The sequence below is a fragment of the Equus quagga genome, chromosome 1 (genome assembly GCF_021613505.1).
Source record: "Equus quagga isolate Etosha38 chromosome 1, UCLA_HA_Equagga_1.0, whole genome shotgun sequence".
NCBI classification, from domain to species: domain Eukaryota; kingdom Metazoa; phylum Chordata; class Mammalia; order Perissodactyla; family Equidae; genus Equus; species Equus quagga.
The window spans coordinates 121,944,065-121,971,019 of NC_060267.1; the positions used below are offsets into that span (position 1 = coordinate 121,944,065).

General features: G+C 49.1%; 1 protein-coding gene across 2 annotated transcripts in view; it reads left to right on the plus strand.

Annotated features, from left to right (window-relative positions):
• LRIG1 (leucine rich repeats and immunoglobulin like domains 1) overlaps positions 1-26,955 on the plus strand; it is a 114,227-nt gene that overhangs the window by 46,759 nt on the left and 40,513 nt on the right. The gene's annotated exons all lie outside the window — the stretch shown is intronic.

Consider the following 26,955-nt stretch of genomic DNA (forward strand, 5'->3'; position numbering starts at 1 on the left):
GAATCCAGCAGTTTTCTCGACCAGATTTTATCAGTAGCTTCCTCAGGACAGCACCTTCCTCTTCACACTGAATTTCCTGTTTCCACTCCAGCTCTGCATATTTTGATTTGACGTTTATTTTGCTGGGGTTACAACTCCTTTGCTCACCTGTATGTATCTTTTCTTGACACTGAGGCTCAGCTGGCTGAGCAGAGGGACTACGCAGGAAGGTGCCATCCACACGATTGCTGCTGTCGCTTGCAGATCTCTGGTTTTTGTTGGCAACAGGCCTTTGTTCAAGAGGTGCTCCATCCTTGGGAAACACGGTCTCGGGCTTAACTCTTCTGAAGGCATTGTGGGGTTGGGCGAGCAGAGCTTTAGAATTGTGGCCCAGGTCCTTGTCCCAGACAGACAACTTCATCTCTCTGAACCTCATTTTCCTCATTTACGGAATGTGTTCTTCACCCGTTTTACACATGGGGAAAGTGGGGCCGAGGTTCGAGAGAAGTGGAATGTATATGAAGTTTCTGGCATCATGCATGACACATAGGTGTTTGACAAATGGTGGCCACTGCTTCTCTCTGGTGGCTAGTTGTCACATAGCCCCTTGGGCCTCGGCCTGATCTTATCTTTAGGGCCACAGGATTTGTGAGTCAGTCCTTGTTCCTGTGAAGTGCTGGAACGAAGGTTGTAGCCCTTTGTCCCAAGATGGACAGGCAGGGTCTGACTTTTTTTCCTATTGCTAGCCCACAGGCCTGTGTGTTCAGCATCTGGAAGGTGTCTAATTGCTGGATAAATTAAATGAGTTTCCTTTACCTGACACTAGTTAGGGATGTGATAATCCCTTGTATGTTCATAAAGCAAAGCACTTGAAGATGCTTTTAGCACCTTACTACTTAAGGTACAGTTCTTGGACCAGCAGTGTCATCTCAGTGCCGAGCTTGTTAGAAACGCAGAATCTCAGGCCTCATCCCAGCCCTGCTGGATCCGAAGCTGCTTTAACAAGGTCTCCTGGCCGTCTGCCCACTCATTCATGTTTGAGAAGCACTGCTTTCACTCCCCTTGCTCCTTGCTTGGTTGGGAAGCCAGGGCCACAGAGAACATCTTTGTGTTACTGGACAGGAAACCTAGGCTGCCTGAATTCCTGTAAGTTGCAAAATCGAGAGTTGGAATTGACACTGGACACAAATGCCCACGCCTTGCTCCTTTGTCTGCCCCCATCCACTGGGTGCAGGACTGTGGCAGGTGACTCTGAACCACTCACTGCCAGAGACGGGCAGGGCCCCCAGCTTGCCCCGAGGGCCTGTGGCCCTTTGAATCCCACCTTGCTTTGCTGACTAAAAATACATTTCTCTTCCTTGGCCCAAGTGCCCGGAGCAGTGGGGCTGGTTGGCCTTGTTCCTGCTATTCCATTAGACAGCGTTAAAATATGTAAAGCAGGGGGGAAAAAAAAAACACTGCCTCCTGGTTTTGATTCAGTTTGGAAAATGCAGGTTAGCATTGGCAGCCACCTCTTTGGCCTGAAGCTGGTCTCCATCTGACTTGGTCAATGATTTCTCTGAAACTACAGAAACTGAAGGGTCTTTATCTTCCTTTCCTCTGAGGGGCCTGTGTTCCCTGATCCTAAACTGGCTGCCTGGATTTAGTGCCTGCAAAGTTAGGTTAGCAGCGTGACATCTGGGTAACAGGATTAGAGACAGTTTTGCTATCATTCTTCATGCCTTTCTGTATTTCCCAAGTGGACCCTGAAAAGGACACAGGAGAAAATAATAGAGCGGGCAGTGAGGAGTGTTACCTTCCCACTCTGACCTGCGAAGACCAAGCACTTAGCATCTCCATCCATAGGATGGTCCAGTCGTTCAGGCTTCAGAGAGCATGTTTTGCTGAAGTGTCTGTGGCTTTGCAGAACCTTAGAGTTAAAAGGTGTCACATGTTCAACAAACATTTAGTAGGCACTTTCCATGCCCTTTTAGTTGGGGCCCAGAGGCCATCCCAGAGTGACCCCATGGGGATTCATTGCCATCCCATGTGGGAAGCCCCTGACACGTTGTCTGAAAATGTGGTAGGTCAGTTAGCTCCAAAAAATGTCCACATTAATAGTCCTTAGTCTCCAAATTCTTATTCCCTTCTCATCTCCCCTTTGTGGGCAGAAGGAAGATAAGAAAAATTGTCAGTAAAGGAAATAGATGACTGAGGCCATCTGAGTTAGAGGAGCCAGGACAACTCTCTTAGGACAAGTTTATAGGCAGGTGCCTCAGGGAAAAGGGTGGACCAGGCATATAGCCAACTCTGTCTCTGCTGCTGTTGGGACCTGGGACACATCACCTTTGTCTCATTTGATGAATGAAGGGGTGAAACAGATGGTAAAAGTACCCTCACAGCTTTCATATTCCTTCTGTGACCTTGAGACTGAGAGCAGGAGCAATATTGTCACAAAAGAACTACTTGCTTCACTGTCCCATACCACGCCTGCTGTATTCAATCTTAGCAGAAGTAGCGGGTTTGTGTTTTTCAGTTCAGACACCTGTAATTACAGACTTTTGCCTCTGGGTTTTGTTTGGTTCTGGAAGTCAGCTCTTCATCTCTGTGCTTGGTTTCCGGGCTCCTTGCTCACAGCACAGTGCTCTGATCCCCCAGACACCAGGGCCCTCCTTTGCTGGGGGTCACAGTTGGGAGGGGCTTGTGGAAAAAGGTCTGTTTCACACCTGGCTTTACCATCAGGGCTTCAAAACAGAGTTTTCCAGCATTTTGGGAATGAGAGTCATTCAGTAATGTTTCAGTTGGTTAATATTTTCTCATTAAAGGAATCTAATTCAATTAAAATCTTTGTCAAAAAGCAGATTTATTTGCATCACATTCTGAGGATAACGCCAAAGCCATTCGTCCTTAACAGAAAACCATTAAACTCAAAGCTTTTAATGGGATTGCATTGGAGTCAGGGAGCTAATTTGATGAAAACAGTTCTCAGAAAAAGCAACAGACTTTTGTTCATTGGGGGCAAAATCTGCCGGTAGATTTTCATGTCTGAGATTTTTTTTTTTTTAATTTGAAGTCCAGGAAACTCAAGTTACGATTCCCACGGCAACAGTAATTTTGTGTGATGCATAAGTGACATTTCTGGTGAGGAAAAATTTCCGCTTTTCCCGTGGTGTTAGTGCACTTCTGTCATTGAGGAGATCGGTTACAGTGGAAACGGGTGGATTTTTTTCAGTCCTGGGAGTAAAAAAGCTTGCTGTGAAATCGACTTTAGTTTTAAAGGAGGGCAGCTCTTTGTCTGCCATTTATTGTCTGAAGTGTGATTCCCGTGTGGCCCTTGGCTTTATCCACGTCACTGCTTTTCCAGTCGGTGGTCTGTTTCAGACCCTCTCCCTCCCCCACGCCTTGTCATCCAGTCTCGCCTGCCTTTGGCCAAGTGGGAGAGCTGGGCAAAGAGGACTTGCACACAATTACTTGTGGCTTTGTAATAGTGCTATTAAACTCTCTCAGGTTTATGTTGCATTTGAAAACACATTGAAATACCTTTTACTTCTAATCTTGAAAAAAAAATTTTTATTGAGATAAAATTAACATAAAACTCTCTGTTTTAAGAATTTTCACGTGTATAGTTCAGCAGCTTTTAGTACATTCTCAATGTTGTGCAACCATCACCACTAATTCCAGAACATTGTCATCACCCCCAAAAAAATCCCATACCCCTTAAGCAATCACGTCTCCTACCCCCTTCTCTCTGGCCCTCTGGCAACCACTAATCTGAAAACTAATTGGTTTTTTTTGAGGATCAAATTTATCTCTCATGTTAGCAAGTGTACCTTGGAGACTTAGAATATGAATAATTTAAATAAAAATATCAAAGGCCGGTTTAACCACACGGTTATATATTTTGCTGTGACCTCTTAGCTGAAGAAAAACTGATTGAGTTAAAGGGATGGAATATTTAACATCTCTTTAATGTAACTTCCGGAGAATAAAACGTGGAAGGAATGAAACCTGGTGTCCTGTCTGTGACCCCACTGGGAACACGTTCAGTGGAAGGAGCTCTGGGTGAAGTGGAGGGAGCCCGAGGCTGTGAAGGATGGAGCCTCTTCTCTCTGCTGGGGAAGGAAAATCAATAGCAGTGCTTAACTCTCGGCGTGCCTAGCAAACCCTCTAGAAAGAAGAGGGGCCAGATCAATCTTCTTTACAGGCTTGTTAGTGTGAAGATCAATTCACGTGAAATGGTAATTAAAGAGCAGGCATGGAGGGGAGGCTGTGATGATCTGGCTGCTGCTGCTCAGGACTACAGAGAGGAATTAGAGCCCCTCCGAGGGCCCAGCTTGGACACTAGGGAGAGAGGGACCAGAACTCACCTTTGGAAAATTAGGCTGGGTCTCAGGACCTGAGTTAAGGCTGTTAATAATCGGGCGTAAAGCATAGGTGAAATTACGCTGAGTAATAAGTAGTTGGCTGACATTCCTATGTGGGGGTGGGTATTTTGGGGGTGTCGATGGCAGATTTATTCTCCCCCTAAGGAATTGGTCGTGGCCCCTGGCCTTTTGCCTCACTTAGCTGTCCTTAAAACTTTCTCCATATTCTGTCACCTGGAGGAAGGGCATCACTTGTAGACATACTAGAGAATTGATTTCAAATCTTCTTTTACACTAGACGTTTATCGCTGTACATATGAAATAACAGTTTGTCTCAAAACATTGCGTGGTAACCTCAGACAGTGAGGCTCTTTGTGCATTGATACGTAGCTGGACCTGTGAGGACGGTAGGTCTGTATGCAAGGTGAGGTGGATGTAGCAATTCTCCCCGAGGTGAAGGATCATCGGTCCTTCCCTTGGAGGAATTTCGTAGACCGTCCACGAAGCATCAGGTTAAGAGTGGACTTAGTCAAGCTTGACAGGGAGAAAATGTGGAAATGGGCAGATTTTTTTCCCCATTCTGCTTCCGAGAGGCCTCCTCCACTTCGGAGTCCAGTTTAGCCTTGCTGGTGAAGGAAGGCCAGTTCGCTTGGGTGTCGGTGTAAAAGTAAACCCAAACTGGGCCGTTGGTATCTTATTTGCTCTGGGTCTTTTTATGCAGTCTTATCAAGAGTGTGGAATTAATAGTGACTGAAACACTTCAGGAAGAAACTGTGGACAAGTTGTGTTTAAAAAGCCCCACGTCGAGTTTTAAGTGAATGTCTTTTGTTCCTTGAGTCCAGTTAGGTTCCCAGGCTCCACAAGGAAGAGTATGGTCCTCGTCAGAAAACAGCACAGCAGGAGAATGTGTATAAAATGAGGGCTGCGGTTCCTCTTCTGTGTCTTCAGGGATGGGCTCACTTTCTTGCCTGGAATTTTGTTGGTGTAAATGGAATCTTTCCTCTGGATAGAACATCACTCCCGTTCCCCTGGGAGCTCATGGCTTCCCCATCACCTATGAGGTTCACCAACTGGACATCTGTCAGAATCACCTGGAAGGCTTGCTGAGACACAGATGGCTGGGCCCCAGCCCCAGTTTCTGATCCAGCAGGTCTGGGATGCCACGAAAGGATTTGCTTTGCTCACGAGTTCCCAGGTGATGCTCATGCTCCTGGTCTGGGGACCCCATCTTTGAGCCACACTGCCTGCCCTTACGTAGGGATGCAGGGAGCCCCAGTGCTCATATGTGGAGTCCTTACCAAGCTGCTTAGCTTTCGGAGGGCAGTAAATTGTTTAGACAAATTCCCTATGTCACTGGTGTGGCAACAGGCATTTGGGACAGTGGGGCTCAAAAGCCCTGATAAGGCATTTATTTCTGAGGAAAGGGGAGGAGCACTGGGCACGGAGTGAGCACGGGCTGGACAGATCTACCTGTGGCTGCGGGTTTGAGGCCTGCGGCTGTTATAAATTTGTCTCTGCCTAATTTGCTGTTTACTGGTGATCAGTCCTTCCCCAGTTACTACAGAGGCAGAGAGTGCCTAGCCAACAGCCCAGCCTGCAGGAGACCTGTTATGCTCTCAACGTGCGGTGTTACCGGCTCCACTTCAGCCCGGCCTCCCTGGGCAGGTGGAGCACCACGTGCCTTCCTGTTGATTACCAGTCACTATTATCAGATAAATCTTTGCCCTCCTAAGACTTGAATGGTACCGCTTTGTTCCAGGTGGAAGTTAAAGGAGTGTCTGAAAGTTAGGCAGTCTTCCCCTGCCCTCATGGGGAGTAAAAACTCAGGGCCCACACCTGCCCTCCACCTGCATTGTTCATGACCCGCTTACTCCCCTCCTGTTTTCCCGGCCTTCTGCCGCTGGTCGTCAGCGGACAAAAGAGATGAAAGGAAAGTGGAGGAAGCCTGGAGTGGTTCGTGATGGAGACCAGGGGCTCACGTACAAGGGCCTTGTGAATTACATCACCATGTGCCCCACATGAAGCCCAGTATGAACAAGCATGCCCCATGGACTAGAGCTCCTGCCCTCAAGGAGCTGGCAGTCTAGCTGCTGAGAAAGATGGGTACACAGACACTTGTAATACAGGCAGGGCTCGGGAGCATCTAAGGGGCTCCTCACTGCTGTCACTGATGGGGTGCAAGACAGGGAAGGTTCCCAGGCAAGGTGACACTATAGCCGAGGCTCACCCTTCTGTGGACCTCCTTTCTCTCCCCCTACAAGTGAGCGTAAGTTACAGACATCAGATGGTGCACGCTGCTTGCTCGGCCACCACTGTGGGTACTGGGAGGAGTACCAATGGGACAGGGCTAGTTCCATTTTAAGGCCTATTGGTCCCCCTCCCCATGTTTTTCCTTTGTTGCTGGGCAGGCTGAATGAAGAGCTGCAAGCTTGTGTGGGGAGGCAGAGCAGGACCCCCGGTTCTTAGAACCACAGCCTCATCAGATGCTGGATGCCACCAATGAGCCTCAAAATAGAAAATTAAACACCCAATTTACAAAGAAAGCAGCTCTCTGTGCCGGAAACTTCCCAGGGGTTCTGTAATGCAGAAGGCCTGTTGCCCGGAGTCTGAGGGAGCCCTTCACAGGGAACGGGGCCGCCGTGGCCTCCGCCGCGAGGCTGCCAAATTACCCACAGTCATGACTTGTCATCTTCCTTCTCTTTTCTTTCCTTTTTTTCTCTTTCTTTGAGAGTGGGGGTGGTGAGGCAGCCAGATGAGCCGCACATCTGCAAGTCATTTGCTGAGAAAGTGACGTGAACACCAGCTGTGGGGTCTGGGGAGCCGAGGAAGGGGAGAGCCGGCGGAGTAGGAACTTGGTCAGGGAGGTCACTGCCTTTTTTGGGAACTCGGTAGCTTGCGTTCTGTTGCTGGGAGTTGGCTTTTGTTGTGTGCTTGGCTCCCCCCCTCATTTTTTCTGATGACCATGTCAGCTTTAAATATAGTCTGAGATCCAGTGGGAATAGGGAGCTAGGGAAGCAGGGATGCTCTTGGAGGAGGTGCCTCCCCTCCAGCAGTGGGTGCCCAACACCCTCCAGGGCTGCGTGAGCTGGAGCTGGGGAGCGGAGTGGCCCTCTGGGTTGCACAATCTTCCATGTGAAAGGAGCTGGCCCCTGCCCATATCAACAGCCTCCTTCCAACTGGGACCATTTCCTCCTCCTCCTCCTCCCCCGGCCCCTCGCCCACTTCCTGCAGGTGGCTTCTGTAATCCACTTACCACGGGGGAAGGCTCAAGAGCGTGTGCACCTAATCCGAAAATGGCTGGCTTGACTTTGACCCGCGTGGTGACCTTGCAGAGAAGGCAGGGCCTATTGTGTCAGCTCGCACCTGGGAGCCATTTTCAGCTTTTATAGCCCAAGTGGAGGAAATGTGTTTGCATTTATGCCGGGCCTTCCTTTCATAAGGCCTGTCATTGTTGGGCGATACGGAGGGGAATATTACATTCACCCTGCTGGTTCAAAGGCGGGGGGTTTTAAAGGTAGAATAGTTTACTCACTGTGGTAAGTTGAGTCATATGAAACTGCCATTTTTTTGTAGTTCAAATGTGGTCAAAACATAGGCCATCTCGTTTGGTTGAGCCTTCGGAGATGAAAAATTGTGATGGTCAGTGTACGTGGCACAGTACTGTTGGCTGGCGTTGCTCTACCTGCCTTCCCAGGCTTCATCTCATTGTATGGCCTCTGCAGTCCTAGGAGACACAGGATCTGTTGTTAAGCACATTTTACAGATGAGGACCTGAGGCACAGAGAGGGCAAGAAACTTGCCAGAGGTCACATAGGAATTGGCAAAGGTGGGTCTTGATCTTATTTCTCTCCACATCTGGGGTTTGTGCTCACTGTGTACGTGGAAATATGTGCTCTGGGAGCGTCTTGTTATTTCAAGTGCTGACATATCAAATTGTGTTAGGAGGGGGAAGCCTCGGGACCATGGCCAAAGAGCTCCGTTGTTGCTCTGGGGTGGGGCTGGGAGGCTCCTTGCTAGACAAAGGCACCTCCTCCAGTTGAGGGCATGCCTCTGCAGCGTTGCCCTCAGGTGAACTGACTTTGGGCAGCCCTTGCTGTGGCGCAGACGAACAGGAAGTGCATCTGCCCTGAAGATCAGGCTGACCCTCCCCTCGCCTCTGAGCTGGTGATGGTCGTCCGGCTTTTAAGGGCACGTGAGGAAAACTCGTCCTGCCGTCAGGTCTCTGCAGAGCCCAGACTTGTTGCTCACTTGTGCCAGCGGCTTCCCGCAGGCGGCTATCTGCCCTCGAAGACATGGCTTCAAGGCGGATTCCTCCACAGTTTCCTCACTTCCTGGATGCCTTTCCAACCCAGACAGCTGGGAAAAAGGTGCCAGTTTGTGCTTCTTTCTTCCCAGCTCCTTCAACCAGGAGATGAAAATGTGCTTCGAAGGAGGGCAGGGCTGTAGGGCACACCCACGTGGCACTCATGGGGGGTCCTCTCTAGGGGCCACTGGTCTGTGCTCGGCTGTGTGGTTGTAGAGTCTCTGGGGCCTAAGAAATAGTTTAGGGGCTGGCCCGGTAGCGCAGCGGTTAAGTTCGCACGTTCTGCTTCTCGGCGGCACGGGGTTCACGGGTTTGGATCCCGGGTGCGGACATGGCACCGCTTGGCAAGCCATGCTGTGGTAGGCGTCCCACATATAAAGTGGACGGAGATGGGCATGGATGTTAGCTCAGGGCCAGTCTTGCTCTGCAAAAAGAGGAGGATTGGCAGTAGTTAGCTCAGGGCTAATCTTCCTCAAAAAAAAAAAAAAAAAAAGTTTGTCCTTGAGGAGGGATGTGGGGAGGGCTGCTAGGAAATTTTGTGCAGACGGAGTAGCTGTAGGAAAAAAGTGGATACATGTGGGTCTTTTCTCCTGACATCGGTTCCTGCATCATAGGGCCTTGGAGAGAAGGGGCAGTTCTGCACAGGGGTGAAGAGAAGGCTCTGGGCCAGGTGGATCTGGGTTTGAGTCCTGCCCTCATGGCCCACGCTGTGTTCTCCTGGGCCTCAGTTTGCTCACTTGCACCATGAGTTTGCCGACACAGCGGGCTGTGAGGCTTCACTGAATGCCACACATCCTCAGTGCAGTGTCCCGAGTCTAGTGAACTCACACCGACTGGGAGACACTACTTTATCACTGAGCACGTTCTGTTCAGCACCCTCTGGGGCTGGGGGTGGAGCTGGCCCTGATTCGCTGCTGTGTCGAGAGGGGGTTAGGTGTTCTTCATGCTGGACCATGAGGCCTGGCCTCGGAGAGGGGGCAGAGGCTGTTTACATCTCCTAAAAACAGATCTCACTCGCAGGTACCCCGTAGGGCTCACCTGGTGAACCAGTTGAAGTTTGCAGATAATCTCTGTGTGCGCACGCACGTGCGTGTGCGTGGTCCTCAGCTTCCTCGGTGTTGGTCCCTGTTTTGGGGGCCGCTGAGAGCGGTAGTAGGGTTGGTTCCCCTCCTCTCCTCTCGGTGCCCGTTCCTCTACGTGGGTGGGTGCGGCACAGCACTCAGGAAGATTTAAGCAGCGCCTCTCCTCGGCTGCACAGTAGAGTGACCTGGGGAGCTTTGTAAAAGCTGGAGCTGGATGCCAGGCCACATCCCAGGCCGATTAAATCCAAACCTCGGGCTGGGGGCCTTTGGGGAGGCCCACTGGGCACAGGCTCTGGTGTTTCTTTAAAAGCTCTCCAGTTCATTTCAACGTGCAGTCAGAAGTTTTGATGAGCCACAAACTGGATAATTGCCGGTGAGAGGTGTTGTCCCCTCTTCTCTCCTTCCCTCACATACCTGTCACTTCAAATACCCAGTCTCCCTGCCTTGCTGCCCTCTGCTCCTTCTTTTTTCTTTTTCTTTGTCTCTCCAGGTAGACGGGAAATAAATACTGGCTGACCTTCAGTTTAGCGCTTATGATTCTCGGGGGTCCCTGTTAGAGGGTTAGGGGCCTGCTTCAGCACTGATGTAGTTGGAGGATCCTGTGACATTAGCCCCTTACAACAACCGGGAGACTGCTTTTGCCCTGTGTATGAGGCAGGGTTTGGTCTGATTAGACACGACCCCCTCATTTGGTGATCACACAACTTGACCATGGATTTGCCACCTAATCTGGGTCATTTCTTTTCCCTGAAAGCCAGCCCACCCATCTCTCGCTTGCATTCTACCAGTAAACCAGAGAAGTTCCATTATGACGGTGGGAAAAAAAAATACCCTCTTTTTAGTAAAACTTACTTTAGGCTCTTTAAAAACCTTTTTCTTTAAAATTCCAAAAGTAAGACTTAGCTCTTCTTTAAAAAAACGAAAATAATATATACATATATGCTATAGAAAGTGAAGGTTTCCTCTGATGCCATTCAAAAGCTGTGTTGTAACATAGCAACGTTCTCGTGCTAACATTGAGTCTGGGTAATTATGCGATGGGATTTTGCGAGGGTTGTGTTTGGAATTGGACCCTTTAATAAGTCGCAAAGAGTAACTAGAATGTTGGATATGAGAAAAAAAATCCCCTTGGACTTTTTGAGAATGTGACATTTTCTCCAAATTAAATGTATTCTTTTTTTGTATTTGGAGAAATAGTGGTTATCAGCATGCGTAGTGAAGTTTTTCTGCCTGGTAGTTGTTTGGTTTTGGGAACCAGGGCGAGAACCAGCTGTTCCAGGGGCGCCCCCTTCTCCCAGCCTTGCCCACGGCAGTGATAAACCCCTCAGCACCTGGGGTTCCGTAGGGGCCAGGCTGGCCCCTGCCCCTCTCCCTCATTCTCTAGGCTGTGATAACAAGAGCCCTGATTGGGTGACTCTCCAGCTATTGTGTGGTTCCAAGTAAGAGTCTAATGCCTGTCTTCACTTTCCCCCGTTCGCCTAGAAAGAGCTCTAGCTCCTGAGAGACTCAGTAAATCGTTCAGGGAAATGAGTTCAGGAAACAAAGAGCTGCTGTGCATCGCAGACATCGTCTGATCAGTCTCCTGGGCGAGGCCCGGGTTCATCCTCTCCCTGCCTTGGTGGCCTGCTGAGTCACCTCTGGGAAGAGAAGGCCCGTTGGTGAGGACCCCGCCTGCCTCTCATATGGTGGCTCCTTTTTGGGCATTTTAGCAGAGAACCGTGGTCCATTCCTTGCCCACCTCCAGCTGGGTGTTGGAGTGTTAAGTGACTTCTCTGCTAGTAGGAGAAGCCCCCCTCACTGTCGTCTTGTCAGGACATCACCCAACAAGGCGCATCCTACCTGTTGCCTCGAGCATGCAAGTCAGCCTGCAGTGAGGTGGGTGCTGGTCCCCTGGGAACAGGGAGGGAGCATCCCTTCCTTGAGTGCACGTGGCCTCCACCTCATCAGCACCAGTAGTGTTCAGAGAGGAACAGTGTCCTGCCACTCACTTTCCAGCCCTGACTCTGCCAGAGACCCCTCTGTAGGATCTTTCACAAGTCACCTCTACTCTTCGAGCTTCTGTTCCCTCATCTGTCAGGAAAGGGGCTGGTTCCCTATCAGCCACACTTAGCCAGGGTCAGGAATACACATGGCTACTTCCTCTCCTGTAGACCTGGGGCAGGGCCTGGGGTGTGTGTTCTTTGGAACAAACATCTATCTCAAGTTGAGAACTGGTGTTGTGCGTGACCCACTCTCTGTGGGAGGCTCAGATGCGTGTGAGTTCTGTCTAGTGGGCCCGCTGAGCACCCGTGCTGAAAAGACTGCTTAAATGGTGCAGCGGTTAGCATCCTAGCCAGCTCTCCTTGTCCACTGCCAAACCTGAGATACGTACCTCATCTCTACATGGGGGTCCTCACGGCCCTGGCTCCAAAGGCGTCCAGACTTGGCTCTTCTTTTCCTCCCCTTTTTCCATCCCCATGTGACCCCCAGAAGGCTCTAACCTCATCACTGCCATCCACTGAGGTGCCTGCCTCGTGGTTGCCCCACCGTATTTGGTGAAGAAATGAATGAAGGACCCTTTTGTGGCTTCCCCATGACCTACAAGATCACGTCTCAGATCTTTCAGAGTTGGCCCCTGGTTCCATTTCTTCCCGGTCTCTCTCTGCTTCCTACCTCGAACTTGACACTAAACTGCACATGATGACAGCCCACCCAGACCATCGCTCTGGATTCCACGCCTTGTTCATGTTGTCGCCTTGGTCTGCAGTGGCGGTCTGTCTCCTGACATCCTCCCCCACAACATTGTGTCCCCATTGTCAGTGCTCCCATCACATCTGTGTCTCTGTCTTCTCAACTGGAGTCGGCACTTTTTGAGCATTGAGGAACAGAGTAAGGGGGACACCATACGGCAGTCAAATTTACCTTTTCCTTACAGCAGCTGCACATAATAGGCATGCCATACGTGTCTGAATGAATAGATAAATGAAGGACCCAAGGAATGGGTCAGTCCAAGAATAAGCGATTGTGGAGTATAGGGCAGATATTGGGCAGTTTGAGATATCTGTTGTCAAGGTGAAGGGACAAATTTAGGACAAGTAATAACAAAAATGGTCTATGGGGGCTCCTAGAGAGCATGGTTCTTGTCAGCCAAGAGACAAGACCCCCCTTTCCTTGATTTCTTGAAAAGCTGGGCAGAGTGTTACAGGAGAGAAAGTCATGATAGAAACCACCCCATGGGAGGCATCACGGCTTAGGGTAGGCATGCGGGCCCTGGGGTCCCATCATCCGGGTTGGAATCCTCTTCCTCCCGCTTCCTAGCAGCAGCTTTCCGAACCTGGGTTGGCTTGGCTGTGAAATTGCCCTTGTCCTGGCCTGGGTGTTCCAGGAGAAGGGCTTGCCTGGTCACTGCTCCCCTGTGAGGGGCAGCCAGTGTTTGGGGAAGCGCTTTCTCCGAAGTGAAGATGGAGAATCCTTGCAGATCCCTCCGTGCGTCCAGCCCACCCTGGCTACTTTCTGTAGTTGGAAAGTTCAGAAAACTCAGAGTTAAAGGTAAGCAGCCTTCTTTGCTACGGGACATGTCAGAGCCTTTAATCATGAGGAGGTGAAGTGTGGTGCTTCCCTCATAAAATGAGCCCCCGGGAACAGTTCTTCTGTGAGATATTAGCAATTGCTTCATGAAGAAAAGGTCTTGTGGTCCTATAAGTTTAGCGAACGCAGAATCAAGCAGAATGGGAAGGTGTCTTTACTGGAGCCCCCATCAACACATTTCTTTTGCTGAACTGCTTTGGGATCTGCTAGGGCCGGTGGAGGAACCATGCAGTCATTCCAGAGCCCTTCACATGGGACTCCTCCCTAGGCTGATGCTCCAGGGATGACTCTGGGAATCTCACATCTGGCAGTGCAGGCCTCACCTGTGTCTGCCACCTGCTTGGCCAGGTTGTACTGAGACTCAGCCAGAGGACATGGAACCAAGCGACAGCTCCTGATACGGCAGGCAGGGGCCACTGGTGTTCTGTCAGCTTTATCAGCAACCCCTTTCTCGCTAGGAGTCCAAACCCCTGTCCTTTCCTAAAAGGTGGAAAGTGATGACGCAGTTCCTGCATGTCCCTAGATTTCAGAATCGCACAGAGCCCAGCAGTATTTGGTGCTTGGCTCTTAGAACTGAGTCATACTGGGTAAGTTCCTGCTGGTTTGAAGGAAAAGCTGGGGACTAAATGAGGTAGCAGGTCGGCTGTCAGATTCCAGGTCAATTCCACCAGGGCCTCGATCTTCTTCCACTGTGAATGTGCTACCATTTTGTTTGTTTGTTTTTATAAACTTTTAATTTTGAGATAATTGTAGATTCACATGCAGTTGTAAAAAGTAATGTAGAAAAATCCTCTTATACCCTCAACCCAGTTTCCTCTAATAATAACATCTTGCAAAACTTTTTGTAACCAGGACATTGACGTTGATACAGTATAGGTACAGAACATTTCCATCCCCACAGGGGATCCCTCATGTTGCTTTCTGTAGCCACGCTCCTTCCATTCTTGCCCTCACACCCTTGGCAATCTCTAATATGTTCTCCATGTATGTACTTTTTCAATTAAAGAATGTTACATAAAGGGGTCATGCAGCGTGTAACCTTTGGGGATTGGCTTTTTTTCAGTCAGCATAATTCTCTGGAGATTCATCTCAGTTGTTGCATGTATCAATAATGCATTCCTTTTCATTGCAGAATAGTATTCCATGACATGGATGTCCCATGCTCTGTTTAACCGTTCACCTGCTGAAGGACATCTGGGGTGTTTCTAGATTTTGGCTGTTATGAATCAAGCTGCTAGGAGCATTCATGTATGGGTTTTTGTGTGAACATAAATGTTCATTTCTCTGGGATAAATGCCCTAGAGTATAATTATTACGTCGTATGGTAGTTGTGTGTTTTAGCTGTTAAAGAAACTCCTGTGCTGGTCCAGAGTGGCTGTGCCATCTTACATTCCAACCAGCGATGTTGTATGAGTGGTCTGGTTCTCGCATCCTGGCCAGCATTTAGGGTTGTCGGTATTTTTTTATTTTAGCCGTTCTAATAGGTATGCAGTGTTATCTCATTGTGGTTTTAATATGCATTTCCCTAGTGGCTGCTGATGTTGTCGAACATCTTTTCCTGTGCTTATTTGCCATCTGCATATTCTTTTTGGAGTAATGTGTATTTCTGTCTTGGGCTCGTTTTCTAATGGGATTGTTTGGTGTTTGGCTGTTGAGTTTTGAGAGTTCTTTATATACGGTAGATACTAGTTCTTTGTTGGATGTATGGTTTGAAAATATTTTCTCCCTGTCTGCAGCTTGTCTTTTCATCCTAACAGGATCTTTCTCAGAGCAAATGTTTTTAATTTTGGTGAAATCCGGTGTATTAATTTTTCCTTTTTATGGATTGTGCTTTTAGTGTCAAGTCTAAGAACTTTGCTAGCTTTAGAACCCAAAGATTTTCTGCTGTGTTTTTTCTAAGAGTCTGTGGTTTACGTTTTACATTTAGGTCCATGAAAATCTGAAGCAAAGAAGAAAATCGAAGTTTGTGATTTCAAGAAAGAAAAAGAGCAAGTGTTGGCTCCCGTAGGAACCCAGAGCGGGCAGGATGAGGCATGGTGTGGTTCTGGAGTGGCGAGCAGGGGTGCTGGGGACGGTGCCACTTTGATGTTGCAGTGGGTCTTATCATCCTCAGGGTGGATAAGAAGGACTGCATTAGAGGGCCAGCTCCTTAATCCCACCCATCCCCATCCTCACCCCTCCCCAAGTGCAGGCAGATCTGTGCTGAAGGCTCGGGGAAATTGCGTGGTAAGAGATATCCCAAATCATATGATCGGGAGATCAAAAGTCTTCCAGATGGGGCAGGAAGCAGGCCTGGTTTTATTTTTAAAGGCACATCAGTGGTATCACTCCCCAGAACGGGGAGGATCTTGTCTTGGAAGCTGCAGCCAAGTGCTGAAGCAGCCTCCTCTTCTGCTGGAACTGCAGAGCTGCCTGGAAGCTGGCATGGGAAGCGTGGGGTTGTGCCAGTGGCCGGCAGAGAGGAGGGTTCCTTCTCTGGTCCCCAAGGGAATTTCTTGGCTACCCCAGCACCCACAGTCCCATCTCTGTCCTCTGAGCCACAGGCCATCCGATGCAGCTTCTTGTGCCTCTGTCCCTCCAAAAAGCAGCACAGCCTGGAGTCAGTGGATACCTGGCTTGCATGCTGGTTAGCTGAGTGACCCCAGACCAGGGCCATACCCTCTCTGAATCTGGATTCACAGGTGCTTTCTCTGGCATGGTGGAGAGTGATGGATGAACAGGTTTTTGCTCCCTGGAGAATGCCCAGTTCCGTCCTGTCATATTTACCACCGGAGGATGTAGAGCCACTCTCACTCACCCATTTAGGGACCACACCAGTCATCTTCCATATCAATAGGGGAGGTCTGGCTGGGCCCTGCAGCAACTGTGTGCTCATCTGCTGCGGGCCTGGGAGACCCACGTGTGCATGTGGAAGGGGAAGGGGCGACGTGCAGTGGCCCAAGGCAGGATTTGCCCCTTGTGCATGTGCAGAGTTGGGTCCTGCCTCTGTTCAGATCACACATTCGTAGGGTGGCCCTGGCAGATGCCGAGAAGAGGTGGGAAGCACAAAGTCCTTCCCAGAGAAGCTCTCTTCCCCAGGGGTTCTGCTGCCTAGTTCTGTTAGGAGGCAGTTCCGTGTACCAAGTAGGGTTGTGGGATCTGGAATCGTTTCTGGGCTCCAGTCCCAGCTGCACTGTTCTTACTTTGTTAACCTTGCTATGCCTCAGCCTCTGCGTCTGTGCAATGGGGATGGTAATGGGATTCACCTCTTGGGTTGCAATGAGGGTTAAATGAGCTAAGTGAGAGCCTGGCTCCTGGTAAGCACTAACGAAACGTGCGATTTGTGACCACTGTTCCTGCTTTTATGGCTGCTGCTGCTCCGGCTCCGTTTCTGCAGAGAAGGAAGTGTGGTGTGCCTCCTTGGTGGCCAAGCGGCAAGAGGGAGCTCCCTGGGAGCTTCTGTTGCCCCAGGCAGCCAACACCAGTGTTGGAACCCTTTCCGGGGGACCGCAGGGCCCGGAGGGCTCCATTCCAACCCCAGCTATGAAGGCCCTTTGAAGTTTTTAACCCTAGGAGCAGGCTGCGTGTGTGCATGAGATGATTGGAGTTCAAGGGGTTCAAGAGGAGACTGGAACCCAGCACCATCCCTGCCTGGAGGAACGGGTGCCTGGTGAATGAGTTCAGGGACTCTGTATGGTGGCCCTGGGGCCCCGCCCTACTGGCACCCCTGGAGGAGAGGCCTACTAGGCTGTGCTCACGGAGGAAGGCCCTTCGCCTTGGGACTGTCACGCAGGCCAGGCATCTCTGCACTCAAGGGTCGGGTCCCAAAGTTCAGTGTCTAAGGTCACGTTAACTGCTTTGTAGAATATCATTTTAATTTATTCACATAATTGATAATGCACATTAGAGTAATATGCAAAAGAGAGGAGGGGAAAACTTGCATCATCATCATACTGTGTCCGAGAGCAATGTATTATAGCGTTTCCTACCTTTGTTCTGCCCACATCTCTGAGATCGTGGCTGCCGTGTGAGCTGATCAGCTCTGCATCCGTCTTTGCTTTAGCCTCGTGCCCTGGACTGTCCCCTGAGCGCATGAGTTCTGCAGGCACTCGGTGCAGGAGGAGGTGGTTATATTTTGTCTGGAAATTTTGACTAAGGTCACCGCTTTGTTTCTCCTTGGTGGTTCCTTTATTCTAGTCCTCGTTGGTGAGGTCTACAAGGAGCAGAAACCACTGGAACTAATGACAAAGCCTGTGGATCTTAGATTCCTGGGTGACCCCCTGAACACCCCCCTGCTCCCCCACCCAACTGCTGACCAGCATTTCTGGAACTTGGAGAGAGGTGCTTGCTCTGGGCAACGCAGCTGCTCTGTCGTGTCACCTGACAGGGGGCGGGAGACTTTCCCACCTCACCCACTTGGTGTAGAGCCATCAACTTGAGGAGAACCACCCAGTGCAGCTTCTTAACACCCTCCAAGAGGGGCTGTGTAGACACACCTGGGTGGACATTTCTAGGGGTTGAGCCTAGCCTTAAGGGGTACCCTTCCCACCTTGTTCCTGACCGCCACCATCTGCCCACCTTGCCCAGCTTTCTTTGCCGGGAACAGTAGCTCAGCCCCTCAAGTCTGGGACAGTCTGGGCCACTCGTTTGGTGTCAGGTGAGCTCGTTCTCCTCCCTGCTCCCCTTGAGGGGCTGAGCAGAACAGGCATAGACACAAGGACCTTGAAAGTTGCAATGAGAAGAAATGGGTGAGTCCTGTTCAGCCATGCAACGCCCACAGGCTCCATGCTGGTGCCGGGTTCCTGGTTCCACAGGATGCGACCTGACAGCCTGGTGCTCTGCAGACTTCCAGGCAAGGACCCTCACGCCTGGGGGCTCCGGTGTGGTGGGGAGGAGCGCCACCTGTGTGCAGGGTAGCAGGTTGCCAGGGAAAGGGGAAAACAGGAGAAGAAAACAAGGGATATGTTGATTCACTTAGGGGAAGATAATGCCCAGAGGAAGAGCTGTGCAGCCGTGTTGGCCTTGACCAGAAGAGAGAAACACTTCGGGCTTTTCTTCCCCACGGGTGCCCGATTGTGCACAGGATTTTCGAGTGGAAGTGGTTCCTTGTTCCTGGCTTTCCATCCTCTGGCCCCACTTGGTGCCACTCTGCCCTGCCCAGATGCCAGGACAAGCTTCCTCCCCGTACTCACAGCACCGACTCCCAAGCACTGGCCAGCCCTTAGAAGTCCCTGCCAGTGTGAAAATGACACAGGCTTTCTCCCTGGGGAGTGCAGTCCAGACGTGGCTCGCAGGGTTTCCTCCGGTCAACAGTGTCTGATTGGAACTCCCGTGGTTGAATTCCTCAGGATCCTTCTCTGCCGTGGCCGAAGCGGGTGTTGGGGAGCGGTGTGTGTGAAGGAGAACTCCGTTAGGGCCGCTGGAGCTGCTCCTCGCTGCTGCCGGTGGGGGAGGAGGGATGGTGAGCCCTGCATGAGAAGCAGAGTGTCTCCCCTTTGCCGGCCCTGGCCGGTCAATGCATGTCTGTGCTTGGCGTCAGATTCAGGGAAGTGCACGGTCAATGTAAAAATCCATTTTATTAGACATTTTCTTTTGAATATATCAGCTTTCCTACCTAAAAAGTTAATTCTACATTATGCCTTTATTTTTTAAAACTTTGTAGTTGCATGGTTAGTCTTGCCTCAAGTGTTGTTTTCTGAATGACATTCCTTAGTTCAGGTTTGTGGTGGTGAATGTAGAAGACTGAGCTACGGTTGTAATTCACTTGTTTACTCAAAAATATTTATTGAAAGCCTCCTGTGTTCCAAGCATGGTTCTGGGTGCTAAGGAGAGAGCAATGAAGAGGACTGGCTCAAAGTCCCAGCCCCTGTGCAGCATCCTTTCTGATGGTGTAATGACCTCGGGACTGCTTAATACCTTAGGAGGATTTGTTTTGTTCTGTTTATAATTAATAGACTTTTACAGCAGTTTTAGGTTTACAGAAAAATCGAGTGGAAGGTACAGAGACTTCCCATATGCCCTGCTCCAGTTTCCACTGTTATTAAAATTTTGCATTAGTGTGATATATTTGTTACAATTGATCGGCCAATATGGACACATTATTATTAACTAAACCTGTAGTTTACATTAAGGCTCACTGTTTGTGTTGTACGTTCTGTGGGCTTCCACAAATGTTTACTGACATGTATTCGCCGTTACAGTATCATACAGAATACTTTCATCGCCCAAAAAATCTCTTGTGCTCCACCTGTTCATCCCTGTCTCTTCCCAAAAACCTGGCAACCACTGATGTTTTTTACTGTCCCCACAGTTTGGCCTTTTCCAGAATGTCTCACACTGGAATCATATAGCAAGGGAGCCTTTTCTGATTAGCTTTTTTCACCCAACAATGTACATTTCCTTAGGAAGTTTTGTTTTTTGAATTTTTTTTGCTGAGGAAGATTTACCCTGAGCTAACATCTCTTGCCAGTCTTCCTCTGTTTTCTATGTTGGTTGCCACCACAGCATGGCTGCTGATGAGTGGTGTAAGTTTGTGCCCAGGAACTGAACCCGGGCTGCCGAAGCAGAATGTGCCAAACTTAACCACTAGGCCACCGGGCTGGCCCCTTGTTTTGTTTTTTGTTTGCACATCTTAAAATGGAATGCAGATCTCTGGTAGTTTGGATGGGATACTGATGGTTTGCCATCATTCATGGGGTGGGTCACCCTAGACTTCACGGAACTGTGGTAGCCGACCCTTGGCTGTGCCTAGGTTTCTTCATTCCACATCTTGAGCTTCCAGCTCCATATGTATAAGCCCCAAATGAGATCTGCTGTATCAAGGTGCCTGGGGCTGTGCACTCCTGTGTGGATGAGACATAGGTCCCCTTTGCAAGGAGTTAATTGAAACAGTTCGTTGAAAATGCAAAGGGGAGAATGGGCCTAAAGGAAGTGAACGGGTCGGGAGGTTGGGTGACACAGCCCCGTCCTGCCTTGGGAGAGGTTGACCCTGCCTGGTGGAGGCTGTTTATCCCGCCACTGGGCTGCTCTTGTTTTTTATCCCATCTCCACCTGAATAAACAGATCCGGAACGTCATCTGCAGCCAGGCTGAGAATCTGCCAAAATTCCCTAGGGAACTGGTGATTCACCAGCAGGGAGGGGCTGGGGGGGTGAGCAAGAGAGAGAGAAAGAAACCTGCTTATTCTGATTCTCATTTCCTGTCCAGCAAATAACCCAGGCTGGGCCGTTTCTTACCAGGCACCAATTTCTTAGAGCAAATTATCAATTTATGCAATAAAACAGATGGTTTGGTTTTCATTTCTAAGAAGATGAATGTGAAACAGGCTAGTGAGAGGGTGATGCTTTCAACTGTCATTCTGAGAAGAGAAACTTTTCTGCAAGTTGGCCTAGGAAGACTCTTCTGGACTCACTTGTTCTTTGTAAAACCTCCTTATCTTGATTTTCAAGTTGTATATGGGCATTGACCCTGGCATCAAGTTTATTCATGTTATTTCTTGCCAATTTGAGACTTAGAGTTATTCTTTTTTTTTTTTTTCCTTTTTTGGTGTTCATGAGGGCCCCACTATAATAAAATAATTCTGTTTGACACCTGAACGAAATTGGATTGAGCTTGGCCATGCTGTGTGGCCCCAGGCTGTAGTCCTCATGCTTTCTGTGGGGGCGGGGTACACATGAGGGCGTAGGCATCTGAGAATGTGGTTGAATGAAGCAGCATGTAACATGGCACTTGAATCAAATGGCTTTTCAGATTCATTTTAACCCTGGGGAATTTGGTTTAAAAGAAAACTAGCTGTGTCTGCTAAGTGTCATACGCATGCTTTATGACTGTGTAGCAGTGCCACGCCTAGACATTGATGCTTGCCAGAAATGCATGCAAATATGCACCGAAAGATATGTACGAGAGACATGTCCGTATTTATACCTGTGATTTTTGCAGTAACCCAAACTGGAAATAACTCAATGTCCATCAACAGTAGAATGAAAAATAAATTGCTGTATATTCCCTCGATAGAAATATTATACAGCAAAGAACTACTGCTAATGTAACAACATGGATGTGTCTTATAAACATAATGTTGAGTGAAAGGAGCCAGACACAGAAGAGTATATATGGAGGGATTCTATGTATATAAAGCACGAAAGTAGGCAAAATTAATCATTGGAAGCAGAAATTAAAGATGCCCTTTGGGAAGAATAACAACCAGGAAAGTGACAGGAGCAGGGAGCCTTCTGGGATACTGAGAACGCTTTATATCTTAATCTGAGTGGTGTTTACACAGGCGCACATATTTTGTAAAAATGCATTGAGCTCCATACTTACAATTTATGCGTTTCTCAGTATGCCTGTGGTATTTCCATAAAAACATTTACAAATAAACAGAACAACTGCCAGCATTTGACCATATGGCTTATTTGGTAGCACTGTATTTTGTAACAAAGGAGAAACCATTATCTTTATCTGTACTGTCAAAATAAATAATGACTTTTGGCAACAAACAAAACCCCATGAGGTGGGCATCAGGGCCACTCTGCCCTGCACTGAGATTCACACAAAGCAATAATAGCAGGGTCCCAGACTGTCTCACCTTATGTGGATTCCACGTATGGGATGTAAAATTACACTGAAGGCTCAGGTGGCACTTAGGGACGCATGCACACCTTCCTCCATTTAGATCAGACCTGGGAGTGCCTGCCCTGTGGGGCAGGGGCTGACGCACAGCCTTGCTAAGAATTCCAGGGCAGCAGGAGGACAGGCGGGTGCGAAGTGCTGCGGGGGCTCGGGCTGCAGAGTGTGGAGTTTCAGTGACTGCGCCCCTGGGATCGGCGGAGGGGGGAGGGGGGATGTCAGGTGTGTTACATCGTTTTCCCATTTCAGGGCTAGATTGTGTGAAACTTTGTCTTAGCCAGAGGTTCAAACGAGGCAAGAGCTGTAATTTGAATTTTGCTGATTTGTTGAGTAACACATTTTAAAAAGTTTGATGTTGAGGTAACATTTGGAAGATTTGCTGTTTCTAGTAAGAGTCAACCCTGTAGGAGCTGACAATGTGGACTTCTGAGTCACCGTAGTTCTCTGGAAGAGCCAAGGAGCACGCCTGCTTAGATGTTAGGACGGGCATTTTGGCCAGCTTCCATGTGTTCCTGCCTTACCGCAAGAACCAAAAAGAGTAAGGATGTACAGTGTGAATGTCTGTTCAATGTAAAGTCACCCTGTCTGCCCACCTCTCTCCACTGGCTCCAGTAAGTAACCTGGATCATTTTCTGAGAACATAATAATGCCGTCGACTTATGTTCCATTTCACTTCCTAAAGAGGTAGGGAAGACATCAGTGTGAAAGGCTGTGATTAGTGATGTCTAATGTGGGCACTGGAGGGAGAATGGGAGGGTTCTCTCTCTGCAGTAGAGAGGCATTTAGCCCCATTTTCAGGGAGTTAAACCAGATAAAGAGTGATCTACATACAGTTCCAAAACTGCATCAGAGCTAGAATTAGAATCTGGGTCCCTGCCCTGCAGAAACCCAACTGGTTGCTGTAATGTAGACCAGGGGTCAGCAAACTACAGGCAGTGGGCCAAATCTGGCCCACAGCTCGTTTTTGTAAATAAAGTTTTATTGGAACACAGCCACATTCACGCGTTTACCTCTTGTCTATGGCTGCTTTTACACTCCAACGTGAGAGTTGAGTTGTGGTAACAGAGACGTTACAAGCCACAGAGCCTAAAATAATTACTGTCTGGCCCATTTTAGAATAGGTTTGCTGGCCCCTGGTGTAAACACTAGGTGCATCATCTCAGGAACCAGCTGTAATCCATTGACCGACCTTGAACCTGCTTCCTTTGATCTCCTCTCCCTTTCTTCCTGGCTGTTATCTGTGACATGAGATCTTTTCCACCACTAACGGGAATACCTTATGAAGCAGGCTTTCCAGGACCGTGGTGGAACAATCACTTATGATAAAAAGTTGTAAATGTTGGTTTCAAATGCCTCCGTCTGTTTTACTGTCTAATTTAACATCGGCCCTGAAAATGTAGCCAAGTGAAGAGAGCTTATCTTGCCTGCTCTCCGCCTTTGAAGACTGGTTTTATTTTTGAAGCCTTTAACAGGTGCTGGTTTAATAGACTTCGGCTGTCTTAAGTTCTCCTCGCCCCAGAGGGCAGCCCGAGGGGTAAGCCGACCCTGGATGGAGGCGGACGCCGCGTGATCTGGCCGCCACACGTTTCCCCCTGGTCCCGGAACTGCAGAATCGGTCTCGTTTTTTTTGGTGCCAGAGAAAGGCCGGAGTGCTCCTTTGATGAGGCCAGGTAGAGGCACTCTGCTCCCCTTCTCTCTCCTCACTCTCTTGTAAACTTAAGGGCAACCCTTTGCAGCTTCCGTTCCCTAAGAATAAAGGTAGTCATTCCTCCCGTCGATGTAGGTCTTATTAAAAAGACATGATCCCAAAGGAACTGGTCTCTTCTTTCCATCCAGAATATCCAGGAGTGAGAACTTGAGCTTCATCTGCCTTATTTGCTGAGAGTGGCCCACAAAGCTCTTTGCAAATTTGCCGCTCACGCAGGACTCTGGGAAGCTGGTACAAAATTGAGGCCTCGCTGAGGCCGATGATGCAAACCAGTCTGAGTGGAACAGGAAATAGCGAGCCAGCATTCGGATCTAGCCAGGCTTTGCTGAAGGGTTACCCGTTGAATCTGGGATAGTGCGCTTAAACTTCTGCTGGGAGAGCCTCTCGGCTGGGCTGTGTAGACCTGTTCCCTTGGGTTTGCCTAGTGGCTTCTCTGCTTCCCAGCTGTGTGACCTCGGGCAAATTCCAGCAGATCTCTGAGCCCCAGTTTCTTCCACTATAAAGTAGAGATGATGATAGTACCTACCTCATTAGATTGCTGTGTGATTTCACGGGGTCCTCACCCAGGGCCTGCTACATATAGGTGTTCCGTAATTGGTCAGCTGCGGTTCAGAATAACTGGGACAAGAACCCAGAGGTTGTAAAGATGAGGGTGGACCTTCTTGGAAACTGGGCAGTTAGTTATGTTAAAGGAGTAACATGATGACCACCCATGTTGCATGTGGCGTTAAAAGTGTGGACAGTTTCATGCAAGTGGAACACTGGGTTGAATGAGGGCAGCAAACACATCTTCACAGCTATCCACTCTCGAGGAGGAAATGGGAGCGCTTCCCCTGAGCACTGCCTCTTTGCTCTAACCATGATGGATGATTGTCTGGAGGGGATGTTGTGGACAGGCCAGCTACCCTTGATGGGGTGGGGTGGGGTGTGGTGTGGTGGGCTGAGGTCAGGGGCGTGGGCCTGAGTCCCACTTGCTGTGGGAGTGGGAAGGGGAATGTACTCCAGCTGGGTGTGGCTCCATCAGATCTGTAGCCACCCTGAGTCCTGCAGAAGTTTCAGTCTGGGATTTGCTTTGAAGCGTGGCTCCCCAGGATGGCCCAGTCTCCCCGTGGCTGGGTTTGACACTCTCCAGCTGGAGCAGGCTTGTTTCACACACGAAGCTAAGAGTGAGAGCTCTGAGTCAGCCCTTTGTTCGTGAGAGAGGAGTTGAGGCTGCCTGTTTGCACTGACATGTGGCAGAGAAAGAGACAGAAACCAGTCAGTCATTGATGTATTCATTCATTCTTTTTCCAGAGCACCCCCTGCAAACTAGATCCTGAGCCTGGCTCTGAGGATACAAATATGACTAATAAAAATATGAACTTGTTTTATTGAGCAGCTGCTACATGTCAGGTCACATCCGCCCATGGGGCATAGGAACCTCACACTCGGCTTTATAGACGGGGCTCCTCTGAGGTTCATAGCTGTAAGTGGTGTAACTGGGATTTGAACTCAGGCAGGGCGAGGCACATGGCGTGTTCTTCTTTAGTGTTGTGCTACTCTTGGCCTTGGGTGGAGTTACCAGGCTCTAGAGAGACATCTAACACAGTGGGATTCTTGCTCTGTGAGGGAAGGGAGGCAGTCCTGCAAGAGAGCAGAGCTGTGGGGACAAGGAGTTCAGAAAGAGTTTGATCAGGGCTCTGGGCTATAGCACAGAGACACCAGCCCTGGAAGAGAAGGTGGCATGTCCATCCTCAGCAGCTGGGAACAGCAGTGTTTGAGCCCCAGGGACCTCTGAAGCCACTGTGGGCTTGGTCGTTTGTGTCTGGCAGTGCTGCCATGGGGCACTTGGCAAACTCTTCTTTCCATCACGTTCTCTGATGGAACTCATTTGCTTGTATTGTTTTCTTCTGTTTAAATCCCAAATCTGTGTCCAGCCTCAGCCCTTGTGAATTCAGCCTGTATTTATTCTTCGTGATTCATTCAAAACTATTTATTGAGCACCTGTTATGTGGCTCACACGACTCCGGTGGCTGGAGACACAACAGACAAACATGCCTGCCTTCACGGAGGCACATCCAGGTGGGAAGAGGACATGTTGAACTAGAAATAAGCAAAATACTGGGTATATTAGAAGATAATTAGAGCTATCAAGAAGAATGAAGCAAGCAAGGGAGTGGAAAGTGTGTGTGTGTGTGAAAGAGAGAGAGAGAGAGAAGGAGCTTGTGGTTTTAAGGAGTGTGGCCAGGGCAGCCTCATTGAGGAGGTGACATGTGAATAAAGACCTGAAGGAAGTAGGGATCTCTGGGGGAAGAGCATTCCAGGCAGTGGCAAAGGCAGGTGCCCCGGTCCTGAGCAGGAGTCTGCAGGCTGTGTGTGTGTGAGGGCCGTGTGCAGTGAACATGTGAGGCAGAGGAGGAGAAAGTGAGGGTGCAAGGTGGGTGTGTGGCAGATCGCACGGGCCTTGGAGGCTACTGTGGGGACTTAGTCCTAAGTGAGACACGAGAGCCCTTGTTTGAGTTTTAGGCAAAGGAGTCCTGTGAACTGATTTGTTTCTTGCTTTGTTTTGTTTTTAAATTGTGGTAAACTACACATATCACAAAATGTACCATCTTTATCATTTTTTAAGTGTACAGTTCTGTAGTGCTAAGACCACTCCTGTTGTACAACTGATCTCCGGAGTTTTTTCTGTCTTGCAAAACTAGGACTCCATACCCATTGAGCAGCTCCACATTCCTGCCTCCCCCAGTCCCCAGCAGCCGCGCTCTCCTTTCTGTGTCTGTGTATCTGACTACGCTAGATACCTCATGGAAGTGGAATCATACAGTATTTGTCTTTTTTGTGACTGGCTTTTTTCACTTAGCATAATGTCCTCAAGATTCATCCATGTTGGAGCATGTGTCGGAATTTCCTTTTGAAGGCTGAATAATAGTCCATTGTATGTGTCCGTCACATTGTGTTTATCCATCCTTCCATTGACGCACACTTGGGTTGCTTCACCTTTTGGCTGTTGTGAGTAATGCTGATATGAACGTGGGCATACAAACATCTCTTTGAGATCTGCTTTCAGTTCTTTCGGATATGTACCCAGAAGTAGGATTGCTGGATCGTATGGTAATTCGATGCTTAACTTTTTGAGGAATCACCTTACCATTTTCTTCAGCAGCTGGAAAGTTTCTCTACATCCTCGCCCACACTTTTTATTCCTGTTTTCTTTTTTTTTTTTTTAAAGATTTTATTTATTTCCTTTTTCTCCCCAAAGCCTCCTGGTACATAGTTGTATATTCTTAGTTGTGGGTCCTTCTGGTTGTGGCATGTGGGATGCCGCCTCAGCATGGCTTGATGAGCGGTGCCATGTCTGCACCCAGGATCTGACCCGGCGAAACCC